The sequence below is a fragment of the Hevea brasiliensis genome, chromosome 2, assembly GCF_030052815.1.
Source record: "Hevea brasiliensis isolate MT/VB/25A 57/8 chromosome 2, ASM3005281v1, whole genome shotgun sequence".
In the NCBI taxonomy this organism is placed as follows: Eukaryota; Viridiplantae; Streptophyta; class Magnoliopsida; order Malpighiales; family Euphorbiaceae; genus Hevea; species Hevea brasiliensis.
This window is the reverse complement of record NC_079494.1, coordinates 54,916,174-54,930,072: the sequence shown is the minus strand read 5'-3', so window position 1 is coordinate 54,930,072 and position 13,899 is coordinate 54,916,174.

Genomic DNA, 13,899 nt, shown 5'->3' with positions numbered 1-13,899 from the left:
GTTAAGGGAAAGAAAGCTTAAATTTCCCTACTCTCTTCCATAAATTCACAAAGTCCCAACATAAAAAGTTCTCTTTACATGTTGAGGAAGCAATAGAGAGTAAAAAGAAGAAGAAAGACTTGAAAAAAGGGAAGCCTAAAAACCCTCCAAGCAAGGTTAGTAATGCAAACTTCAAATTTTTAGTTTAATTAGTGTATGCATGGCATCAAGAACTTGTAAATAAATTTAAAATAAAAAAAATATATTTGTGGGGAGGACCAAACTGAAATTTTGGCCAGCTTGAAGGGGGGGTATAATTTGCATGGTTTGATGGATTTAAATGAGTTTATGGACCTCCATTAGTTGAATGATTATAGTTGAGAGCTTTGAAATTAGCTAAATGCAATAATTTAGTAAAAAAGGGTTTTGGGACTTAGGGTTTATGGACCAAAAATGTGAGAAATGAGTAAATGATATCTTTTACCTATTGTGAAGTGAAAAATGGTCATTTGTGACCAAATGAGCTGTGTTGGAATGGTTGGAATTAAAGTTAAATTCGGAGGGAGTGTGGTCATGCTGCTGGCAGCATGACCAAGCCAACTTTGAAGGACCAAAAATGAAGTTTTACAAGTCCAATTGATATGGGACCAATTGGGGATGAAAATAGACATAAAATGACACAATTTTCATTTAGGAACCATGCCCAAAAAATGACCAAAACCTAGTGAACAAATTGACCAAAGTTGGAAAAGTGCAGGCTGCTCTGTACAAACTGACCAAATGAACAGTATTTATTCATTTGGTCATAACTCGAGCTAGGCAGATCCAAATGACCTGAAGTTTTACCAGTGGTTAGGTGAGATATAGACCTAAAACTTTCATGAATAACACAAACCCAAATTCTGCCAGCAACCAAGTCATTTGGCCACCCCAAGTTGGTGACCCAAAACTGCCAGCACCAAAATTGCCCAGAAAATTTGGGTTGTATCCAATCCGGCAGCTATGGTTCAAATGGCCATAACTTGAGCTACAAAACTCCAATTGGAGTGATTCAAAAAGGAGAATAAACTTAAGACAATAAGGAACATTTTCTATGAAGGAAGTTTTGCCAAATTTCAATAGTAAAATGACCAATGGAACAGTGCAACCTAAGGTACCAAAACTGAAAATTTGACAATTTTGCCTAAAGGACTTAAGCTTTGAGAAAATGACCAAAACCAACATATTTAATGACCAAAATGTGGTATGTGGGTGAAGTTGGAGTTCCCATACCTATTAAGCCTTAGAAAGTCAACAATTTGACTTGAATAGTATAGTGAATAGTAACCCGAAACACAAAAACTTCGAGAACGTCGAATTTAGCACGTTAGAGCTAGGTAAAAGTGAAGTTAAATTTATTTTTAAATTTATGCTAAGCTATGTTACTGAAACACTGTGAAACTGTGTGTTTCATCTGAAAAAGACTTGAAAATTCGGAGAGACTGAGTCAAGGCCTAGAGGCGACTCACGTCAGGGCTGTGCACAGTAATTTTTGTTTAAATATATGATTCTTGAAAATTTGATTTTTTTTGAGTTAATTATGAATTGTGTTGCCATTTATGATTGTGAATATGACTTTGAAAATTGACCAGATTTCTCATAAATTATTTGAGTAAATGGTTTTGAATTGATTTTGTCTTCACACTTAGCATGATAGTATCACATTATTCCTCCTCCATTTATGGGGTTGAGATCATTCATTTTCCTCCCTCTCTAGCTTGCCAGTTGAGGTTGAGATCGGATGAGTACTCATTAGCTAGCTAGCCACCTCCCTCATTGATTTCGATTAATGGGGTTGTAGATTGCTTTGTCATGGTGTATAACACGGCATTGATCGAAAATTTTGTGTCATGGCTTAAGTTGTATATGATTTTGGCAACACTGTGTTTATTAAATTATTTGACTAAATTGTGTTATTTTGAGTTTTGATAATTGTGAAATGTGACTGAGAAATATTTAACTTGTGTTTTGGCAATGAATAATTTATGTATTGTATTTCAAAATTTTTTTATTTTGCACCACTGAGTATTTTTATACTCAGCAATAGCTTATTTTGCTGTCGCAGATAAGAGTAAGGAGAAAGCAGCAGAGTGAGCTACTATTGAATTGAGAACTACACCGGTCTTTTTGTACGGGTATTATTTTATACCCTCATAGTTAATTTTGATGTAAATATAGAAATGTTGTATGTATCAATGTAAAGTTGGGCAGTTGTAAAATAAATTGTAATAATATTATTTTTGGATTTCCTTCTGTAAATTAATATTTATACTTTTGAATTTTATACTTTATGCCTTGTGAATGAAGTTATTAAATATTTTGAGATGATAAAATTTGATTTGGATTGTGGAATTATTTTGAAGTGAATTGAATTGAATTGATTTGAGATTTATTGGAGGTTGGGAGTTGAGAAAATTATTGGAAGTGTTTTTTTTAGGTATTTGAAGAACTGTTTTCTCCAAATACAAACGGAACTCTGTCAAAATTTTTATAAAATTTGCGGCAAAATTAAAATGGACAAAAATTTTTACTAGTATTTAAACTTTGAATAAATGGTTTTTAATTTCTCCCAAAATGCTCACCACTTCCAGAGTGTAAGAAAATTGTTTTAAAATCCCTTGTAGTGTACTTAATGAATTATCGGTAGGTGAAGTTCGGTAGTTCATTAGGTATTCTACGGGATCATGTCATGCCTTACAGAGGGGTGAGGTGTGACATGTTTTAATGGTATCAGAGCATGATTTTTCAATAAATTTTGACTATGCATGTGAATATTTCTTTGATAAGTACAACTGCTCAAGTGTCTTTAATTGATACATATGACGTATTTACATCATGAATATGCACTAATGGAGGTCAACCTCCATGTGTTTGATCTCAGGAAATAGAAAATTTGGGAAAATGGAATGGAAGGAGGAGATCATTTCGAAGAACAATCTATTGAGGCTGAGGTTCAAGAGGATGCCCCAACACTCCAGAACATGAGTGGGTCAGCTACTCCAGCTCCTACTCCAGCACCGCAGTTCTCTGCTCAGTTTGTACAGCAAATGGCTGCATTTTTTCAGCAAATGGCGGGTAATGTGCCGCCCCAAGCTCAGATGCAAGCACCTGTAGTACAACCACAGCCCTTAGCTCGGCAGTATGAAAAATTGATGAAATTTGGGGCCACCGAGTTTAAAGGCACTATGGATCCACTGGAGGCAGAACAGTGGTTGGAAAGAATGGAACGGGTTTTTAGAAAGCTGCAGTGTACTGAAGAATTAAAATTTGAGTATTCAGTATCTCTTCTCCAAGGGGATGCATATGAATGGTGGAAGACCATCCCCCACAGCCTGGTTGAGCCACCTGTGCTGACATGGACAGACTTCCTGAGGGAATTCAAGCAGAAATGGGTTCCTGATGCGTATGTAGATATGAAATTATAAGAATTCTTGAGTTTGAAACAAGGGGACAGAACCATAGCAGAATATGAGAGAGACTTCTCTCGACTGAGCCACTATGCTGGAAGCTTAGTCTTCACCCCCAGAGACAGATATAAAAGGTTTGAGTCCGGGTTAAGGCCGAATCTGAGAATGCAAGTTGTGGGTTTTTGACATCATAATTTCACTGAGTTGATCTCACAGGTCCTGGAACTGGAAAGGATAGAATTAGAAGGGGCAGTGAAGAAGGGTACACAAGAGAAAGAGAAGACTGAAAAGAATACGGGACAAACATCTGAGAGTGGTTCTGGAAAGAGGAAACAGTTTAGGGGATCCAGCTCCCGTAAATCTGGCAGAGGCAGATTTTCTGGCCAAAGACCACCCCATTCTGGTCAGCAGACCCAGCAGGCACCCTGAGGAGCTCTATCAGTACGGCAGTGTGAAACTTGTGGTAGAACTCATGGTGGGATTTGTTTCAAAGCTACCGGTGCATGTTTTAACTGTGGAGGGAGCGGACATTTCGCTAAGGATTGTACTAGTCCGCACCAGTTTAGACCTTCTGCTACATCTGAGGGATCAGCCCAAGTTTCTGCACCTAGAGGGTCACAGTCAGCTGCTAGAGGTAGAGGCAGAGGTATGGGTCCTGGTAACACTCCTGGAAGTCAAAGCACTGTTAACCAGCTAGTATCCAGTGCGCACCAATCAGAGTGTATCCCATGCATAAGAGGGAGGAGGCTGAAACATTAGACGTTGTAGTTGGTAATTTTTCCATCCTTGACCAAGATGTACATGTGTTATTTGATCCTGGCTCCACACATTCGTATGTTAGTGCTAGTGTGATGTGTTCTACTGCTATTCAGTGTGTACCAATGGACTATGATGTGCTAGTAACTAGTCCATTAGGCCAGGAGGTCAGGGTAAATAGGCTATATAGGGACTGTCCTTTGGTGATCCAAGGACACACTTTTTCATCTGATTTAATTGAAATGCCCTTCAGAGATTATGACATTATCTTGGGCATGGATTGGTTAGCTAGGCATCACACCATGATTGACTGTAGACTGAAGACAGTCACTTTTGGTCTTCCTAAGTATGGTGATGTAGTAATACATGGGGAGAGGCAGTTATTGCCTTCAAACATCATTTCAGCTGCACTGGCCAGAAAAATGATTAGGAAAGGGTGTGAGGCGTACTTGGCACATGTGATAGACACCCAAGTGAGGAGTCCAGCACTGAGGGACATTCCTACTGTATGTGATTTTTCGGATGTGTTTCTTGATGAATTGCCAGGATTACCTCCAGAAAGAGAAGTGCAGTTTGAAAGTGATGTTATGCCTAGTGTGGACCCAATCTCCATAACGCCATACAGAATGGCACAAGCAGAACTAAAAGAATTGAAAGTACAGTTGCAAGAGTTGCTTGACAAGGGCTTCATCCGCCCTAGTGTGTCACCTTGGGGAGCGCCAGTATTGTTTGTAAAGAAGAAGGATGGCACTCTCTGGTTATGCATTGACTATTGACAGTTGAATAAGGTGACAATAAAGAGTAGATACCCATTGCCCCGCATTGATGACTTGTTTGATCAGTTGAGAGGTGCAACTGTGTTCTCCAAAATTGACCTGAGATCAGGTTATTATCAGCTGAAAGTACAAGAGCAGAGTATTTCTAAAACTGCCTTCAGAACCTGCTATGGCCATTATGAGTTCTTGGTTATGCCATTCGGGTTAACTAATGCTCCGGCTGCTTTTATGGATCTGATGAACACTATCTTCATACCATACCTCGACCAGCTTGTTGTGGTATTTATTGATGATATATTGGTCTATTCGAGGAATGCAGAAGAGCATGATAGACATCTGCGGATTATACTACAGACTTTGAGGGAGAAACAGCTATATGCCAAACTGTCAAAGTGTGAATTTTGGCTGAAGGAGATATCATTTTTGGGGCACATAGTATCAGCAGAGGGTATTAAGGTAGATCCTAGCAAGATAGAAGCTGTCCTTAATTGGAATCCACCCAGAAATGTCATAGAGATTCGCAGTTTTCTGGGGTTAGCTAGATACTACCGTCGATTTGTGAAGGGATTCTCCATGTTGGCATCTCCATTGACCAAGCTACTTAGAAAGGATGTGAAATTTCAGTGGACGGCAAATGCCAGCAAAGTTTTGATGAATTGAAGAGATGTTTGACTGAGGCTCCAGTCCTGACTTTACCTACACCGGGTAAAGAATATACAATTTATAGCGATGCTTCTCACAATGGGTTAGGTTGTGTGTTGATGCAAGATCGAAATGTTATTGCCTATGCATCACGCCAGCTAAAACTGCATGAGAGGAATTATCCAACACATGATTTGGAGCTTGCAGCTATTGTGTTTGCTCTTAAGATCTAGAGACATTATTTGTATGGGGAGAAGTGTTACATCTACACAGATCATAAGAGTTTGAAGTATTTGGGCCCCCAGAAAGAGCTGAATTTGAGACAGAGGAGATGGTTAGAGTTGATAAAAGACTATGATTGTCTGATAGACTATCAGCCAGGGAAAGCTAATGTTGTGGCTGACGCCTTAAGTCGCAAGACTATGGCAAGTCTATGGGTTACTCCTTTGTCTTTGGTACATGAGTTGAGATCATTACATGCCAGTTTAGAGATTAATGATGAGGGGCAGACAGCAGTTGCATGGCATGTACAGCCAGTGTTGATTGATCATATCAGAATGGCTGCTCAGAATGATGAAAAGTATCAGAATCTATTGGAAGATGTCAGACACGGCAAGAAACCAGAATTCTCAATTAGAGATGACGGTCTATTGCTATATCAGTGCAGAATATGTGTTCCTAATGATGTTGATTTGAGACATATTATTTTGAAGGAAGCACATGAGTCTCCTTTTGCCATGCACCCTGGTGGTACAAAAATGTATAGAGGGCTAAAGGAACATTACTGGTGGATGGGTATGAAAAGAGATGTGGCAGAGTTTGTTTCCAAATGCCTAACTTGTCAGCAAGTAAAGGCAGAGCATCAAGTACCCACTGGGTTGTTACATCCACTACCAGTGCCAGAATGGAAATGGGAAAGAATAACGATGGATTTTATAATGGGACTTCAGAGGACACAGAAGCGTCATGATGCAGTATGGGTCATTGTCGACAGACTGACTAAGTCTGCTCATTTTCTGCCAGTCCGAATGGACTACAGTTTAGACAGATTGGCTAGGTTGTACATCGATGAGATTGTGAGACTTCATGGAGTGCCAGTATCCATTGTATCAGACAGATATCCTAGGTTCACTTCTAGATTCTGGGGTAGTTTTCAGAGAGCCCTAGGAACTAGATTGAACTTCTGTACTGCATTCCACCCACAGACAGATGGCCAGTGTGAGAGGGTAATTCAGATCTTGGAGGACATGCTACGGGCTTGTGTGATTGAGTTTGAGGGTAGTTGGGATACACACTTGCCTTTGATTGAGTTTGCTTACAACAACAGCTACCAATCAAGTATTGGGATGCCTCCATATGAAGCTTTGTATGGCAGAAAATGTAGAACCCCATTGTGTTGGGATGACGTGGGCGAAAGAAAGATGATTAGACCCGAAATTATTCAGCAAATTGAGGAGAAGATCAGGGTAATCAGACATCGACTTAAGACTGCATCAGACCATCAGAAGTCCTATATTGATTTGAAAAGAAGGGAGTGGGTGAGAAATTTTTCCTCAAAGTTTCTCCTTGGAAGAGAATTATGAGATTCAGGAGAAAGGGGAAAGTGAGTCCTCATTTCATTGGGCCATATGAGGTTCTGGAAAGAGTCGGTCCCTTGGCATATCGGTTGGCATTACCTCCAGAGTTGGAGAAGATACATAACGTCTTCCATGTGTCGATGTTGAGGAGGTATCGATCAGACCCATCTCATGTACTACCACTAGAAGAAATTGAAGTGAATCCAGACCTCACATATGAAGAAGAACCCATAAAGATTCTGGCTTATGAGGTGAAGCAGCTATGGAACAAGCAGATACCATTGGTAAAAGTGTTGTGGAACCATCATTCGGGCCAGGAGGCTACTTGGGAACGAGAGGAGGACATGAGGAGACAGCACCCACAGCTGTTCAGAGATTGATACTAGGTAAAATTTCGAGACGAAATTTATTTTAGGGGGGGGGGGGAGAATTGTAACACCCCTATTAGTATAGCCTGGTATATTTCACTGTTCCGGTGACCGGAGTCAGTTCGGACAATTAAGGGGATTAGAACCACACTTAAGTCAATTAGAGAAGCCATAAACACAAATAATTAGAAATGTTCAATTAGTTAAGTATAAATAAGAAAAACAGAACATAAGAGGTTAAACGAGCCGAGAGTCACAAATGATGGGTGACCTTCTGAACGATCATAAGTCATTTTAAACTCAAATTTTGAACCGTAAAATGTGACGTTGCGGTCCATAGGACCCTTATGAACACAATGGAAAAGAGAAAATCACGAAAAAGGACTGTTAAGTCAGTCAAATAATTAGGTCAGGGAGCCGGAAGAAATATTGAATTATTTGCAAACCGGGATGAACTGGCGAGGGGCAATTTAGTCAAATGACCCCGAGACCTGACTCCTGACCTAACTCAAATAAAATTTCGGAGTCGGGAATTAAATTAAAGAACTAATAGAAAAATAAATAAAAAAAAGAAAAAGAAAAAGTGTAGGGAGATGACATCATGCATGACATCATGCATGATGTCATAAAAGTAATAATTAATAAATTAAATTAAATGGGATTTTGGGGTCTTCCATAAGACAAAATAAATAAAGAAATAAAAAGAAAAAAAATCATTTAGTCATCTTCCTTATCCCATTGCCACCCCATCTCTCTCTCATCATTCCTTCACCATATTCCACCATTGTTAAGGGAAAGAAAGCTTAAATTTCCCTACTCTCTTCCATAAATTCAAAAAGTCCCAACATAAAAAGTTCTCTTTACATGTTGAGGAAGCAATAGAGAGTAAAAAGAAGAAGAAAGACTTGAAGAAAGGGAAGCCTAAAAACTCTCCAAGCAAGGTTAGTAATGCAAACTTCAAATTTTTAGTTTAATTAGTCTATGTATGGCATCAAGAACTTGTAAATAAATTTAAAATAAAAAAAAATATATGTGGGGAGGACCAAACTGAAATTTCGGCCAGCTTGAAGGGGGGGTATAATTTGCATGGTTTGATGGATTTAAATGAGTTTATGGACCTTCATTACTTGAATGATTATAGTTGAGAGCTTTGAAATTAGCTAAATGCAATAATTTAGTAAGTTAGGGTTTTGGGACTTAGGGTTTATGGACCAAAAATGTGAGAAATGAGTAAATGATATCTTTGACCTATTGTGAAGTGAAAAATGGTCATTTGTGACAAAATGAGTTGTGTTGGAATGGTTGGAATTAAAGTTAAATTCGGAAGGATTGTGGTCATGCTGCTGGCAGCATGACGAAGTCAACTTTGAAGGACCAAAAAATGAAATTTTACAAGTCCAATTGATATGGGACCAATTGGGGATGAAAATAGACATAAAATGACACAATTTTCATTTAGGAACTATGCCCAAAAAGTGACCAAAACCTAGTGAACAAATTGACCAAAGTTCGAAAAGTGCAGGCTGCCCTGTACAAACTGACCAAATGAACAGTGTTTGTTCATATTTATTCATTTGGTCATAACTCGAGCTAGGCAGATCCAAATGACCTGAAATTGTACCAGTGGTTAGATGAGATATAGACCTAAACCTTTCATGAAGAACACAAACCCAAATTCTGCCAGCAACCAAGTCATTTGGCCACCCCAAGTTGGTGACCCAAAACTGCCAGCACCAAAATTGCCCATAAAATCTGGGTTGTGTCCAATCCGGCAGCCATGGTTCAAATGGCCATAACTTGAGCTACAAAACTCTAATTGGAGTGATTCAAAAAGAAGAATAAACTTAAGACAATAAGGAACATTTTCTATGCAGTAAGTTTTGCCAAATTTCAATAGTAAAATGACCAATGGAACAGTACAACCTAAGGTACCAAAACTGAAAATTTGATAATTTTGCCTAAAGGACTTAAGCTTTGAGAAAATGACCAAAACCAACAAATTTAATGACCAAAATGTGGTATGTGGGTGAAGTTGGAGTTCCCATACCTATTAAGCCTTAGAAAGTCAACAATTTGACTTGAATAGTATAGTGAATAGTAACCCAAAACACAAAAACTTCGAGAACGTCGAATTTAGCATGTTAGAGCTAGGTAAAAGTGAAGTTAAATTATTTTTGAATTTATGCTAAGCTATGTTACTGAAACACTGTGAAACTGTGTGTTTCAGCTGAAAAAGACTTGGAAACTCGGAGAGACTGAGTCAAGGCCTAGAGGCGACTCACGTCAGGTCTGTGCACAATAATTTTTTTTAAATATATGATTCTTTAAAATTTGATTTTTTTTAAGTTAATTATGAATTGTGTTGCCATTTATGATTGTGAATATGACTTTGAAAATTGACCAGATTTCTCATAAATTATTTGAGTAAATGGTTTTGAATTGATTTTGTGTTCACACTTTGCATGACAGTATCACATTATTCCTCCTCCATTTATGGGGTTGAGATCGTTCATTTTCCTCCCTCTCTGGCTTGCCAGTTGAGGTTGAGATCGGATGAGTACTCATTAGCTAGCTAGCCACCTCCCTCATTGATTTCGATTAATGGGGTTGTAGATTGCTTTGTCGTGGTGTACAACACGGCATTGATCGGAAATTTTGTGTCATGGCTTAAGTTGTGTATGATTTTGGCAACATTGTGTTTATTAAATTATTTGACTAAATTGTGTTATTCTGAGTTTTAATAATTGTGAAATGTGACTGAGAAATATTTAACTTGTTTTTTGGCAATGAATGATTTATGTATTGTATTTCAAATTTTTTTTATTGTGCACCACTGAGTATTTTTATACTCAGCGATAGCTTATTTTGCTGTCGCAGATAAGAGCAAGGAGAAAGCAGCAGAGTGAGCTGCAATTGAATTGAGAACTACACCGGTCTTTTTGTACGGGTATTATTTTATACCCTCATAGTTAATTTTGATGTAAATATAGAAATGTTGTATGTATCAATATAAAGTTAAGCAATTGTAAAATAAATTGTAATAATATTATTTTTGGATTTCCTTCTGTAAATTAATATTTGTACTTTTGAATTTCATACTTTATGCCTTGTGAATGAAGTTATTTAATATTTTGAGATGATAAATTTTGATTTGGATTGTGGAATTATTTTGAAGTGAATTGAATTGAATTGATTTGAGATTTATTGGAGATTGGGAGTTGAGAAAATTATTGGAAGTGTTTTTTTTAGGTATTTGAAGAACTGTTTTCTCCAAATATAAACGGAACTCTGTCAAAATTTTTATAAAATTTGCGGCAAAATTAAAATGGACAAAAATTTTTACTAGTATTTAAACTTTGAATAAATGGTTTTTAATTCCTCCCAAAATGCTCACCACTTCCAGAGTGTAAGAAAATTGTTTTAAAATCCCTTGTAGTGTACTTAATGAATTATCGGTAGGTGAAGTTCGGTAGTTCATTAGGTATTCTACGGGATCATGTCATGCCTTATAGAGGGGTGAGGTGTGACAAAATCATTTTATGCATCTCAAAGACCATGGTTAACACTTAGCATAGCATGCCATGGCCACCCAGTCAGTAATAAAGTTTACCTTAAATGAACCTATAATCTTATATTACCATGCACTAGAATCTCTCTGTTACAAAATCTGAATTCGACCTGGAGTCATGGTTTATGTCAAACCCCATTTGCTATGAATATTATATTCTCTTTTAATTTCAAATTTTTATTAAAAAGATTTTCTCATCCGAAACTCTTTTCTGATTAAATCTACCTGTCTTGATTAGGAACTTTAAACATCAAGAATAATTAAATGAACATAGGATTTTATCCCTATTTACTTAGGGTAATAGATTCTATCTTGATCAACACTTATCTCTATATATAACTAGTAGGAGCCAACATATGCCCATATACTCATACACAGTACAAATATGAAAGCAGTATCAAACTCAAACCACCTATATACAAGATAACTATACTATCTCAGGTCTAAAGATTATATGCACTGATATGATTTATGACAATAGATTGACAAGAGTAAACTCCATGTGCTTGTCATAAATGTCACTGGTTCGGCCTACTTATCATGTATAAGTGCCTATCATGTTTGTTATATGGCATGAGACTCACCATTCCATCTTATTTACATCTTATATAAATAACATGGGAATAAACATAATTACAATCTTTCTGGATAAGTCATGTTCTTTTTGTGAAGCATCCTCGATTGTGAACCAATTTATGATATTTTGTGCTAGAAATACTATCGCTCATATTCTTAACAACTTAAGAATAGAATTTCTAACAAAATATCAATGGACCTCTTCTATTACATATAAATATATTATATAAACGGAAAAGTAAAAATGCCTTTTATTAATAAAACATGTACAAGATACATACTAAATGATATGCTCTAGGGCATACTATTAACAATCTCCCACTAGCATTAGAGCCATTCATTACAATATCTTAGACCCATCTTCTCAAGATATCGGTCTAACTGAGCTTGTGACAAATGTTTAATGAATGGATCAGCTGGATTTTTCAGCTGATGCTATTTTCTGCATGGCTATATCGCCTTGCCCAACTATCTCTCTGATAATGTGGTAGCGCCTTTCTATGTGTTTGGATTTCTGGTGAGACCGAGGTTCCTAATGCCCAAACAGCCTCTTTTGCAGCATCTGATGCAACAATGTACTCGACTTTTGTAGTGGAATCAGCAGTCATACTCTGTTTGGAACTCTTCCAACTAACTACACTTCCATTACAAATGAACACAAACTTAGAGGTAGACTTTCTATCATCGATATCTGATTAGAAATCAGAATCAGTATAACTATCCAATTGCAAGTCATCACCTCCATATATCAAGAATAAATCCTTAGTTCTTCTCAAGTTCTCAAGGATGTTCTTGACAGCTATCCAATGTTTCAAATCTGGATTGGATTGGTACCTGCTAGTCAAACTAACAGCATATGCGATATCCGGCCTAGTACACAACATTGCATACATCAAACTTCTAATAACTGAAGCATATGGAATCCTAGCCATTTTATCTCTTTCTTCAGGTGTCTTTGGAGACATTTCTTTAGAAAGGTGGATACCATATCTCACTGGTAACAATCCTCTCTTGGAATTAAGCATGTTAAACCTCTTTAACACCTTTTTAAAGTATAGACTTTGGGATAAACTAATTATTTTTTCCTCTCTATCTCTATAGATGCGAATCCCAAGAATATAGGTTGCCTCCCCTAAGTCTTTCATGGAGAATGTATTTGATAACCATACCTTTATAGTTGTCAACATACCTGTGTCATTACCCATCAACAAAATGTCATCCATATATAAGACAAGGAAAGTGACAGCAATATCACTAACCTTCTTATATACACATGGCTCATTCTCATTTTTGATAAAACCAAAATGACTTAATAGCTTCATCAAAATGGACGTTTCAACTCCTTGAAGCTTGTTTTAACCCATAAATGGATCGCTTTAGCTTGCTCACTTTGGAACCATCTTAGGATTCAAAACCCCTAGGTTATTCCATGAAAATGTTTTCTTCAATGTATCCATTGAGAAAAGCTGTTTTAACATCCATCTACCAAATCTCATAATCATAATATGTAGCTATTGCTAATAGAATCCTAATTGATTTAGGCATGGCAATGGGCGAGAAAGTCTCCTCATAGTCGATTCCTTGCCTTTGGCGAAACCCTTTCACTACTAGCCTTGCTTTATAGGTCTCTATCTTTCCATCAGAACTAATTTTCTTCTTGAAAATCCATTTGTTCCCTATAGGTATAATACTTTCAGGTAGGTCAACAAGATCCCAAACTTGATTCTTATACATGGAATCAATCTCAGATTTAATAGCATCAATCCATTTTGAAGAGTCTATATCTGATATAACTTCTTCATGGGTAAGTGGATCATCTCCATGATCTACTTCTTCTTGAGTAGACAACTCTTGTACTTCTTCATGAAGGAAACCATATCTCAGTGGTGGGTGAGATACCCTGGTTGATCTATGAGGAATAGCTGTAGATGTTTCATCAATAGGTATAGGTTGACTAGATGGATCCATATCCATCTAATCTGTTGGTTGGTCAGAATTCTCTAATTCTAACCCTATTTGCCTTCCTTTGCCTCTTTCTTGAACAAACTGTTGTTTAAGAAATGTGGCATCTCTACTTACCACAACCTTTTATGATGTAGGTAAATAAAAATAATATCAAAAACTATCTTTTGGATGTCCAACAAATTGACCCTTTTATGATCTGGTTTCTAATTTATCAGTGTTCAGCTTTTGATATAAGCTGGACAACCC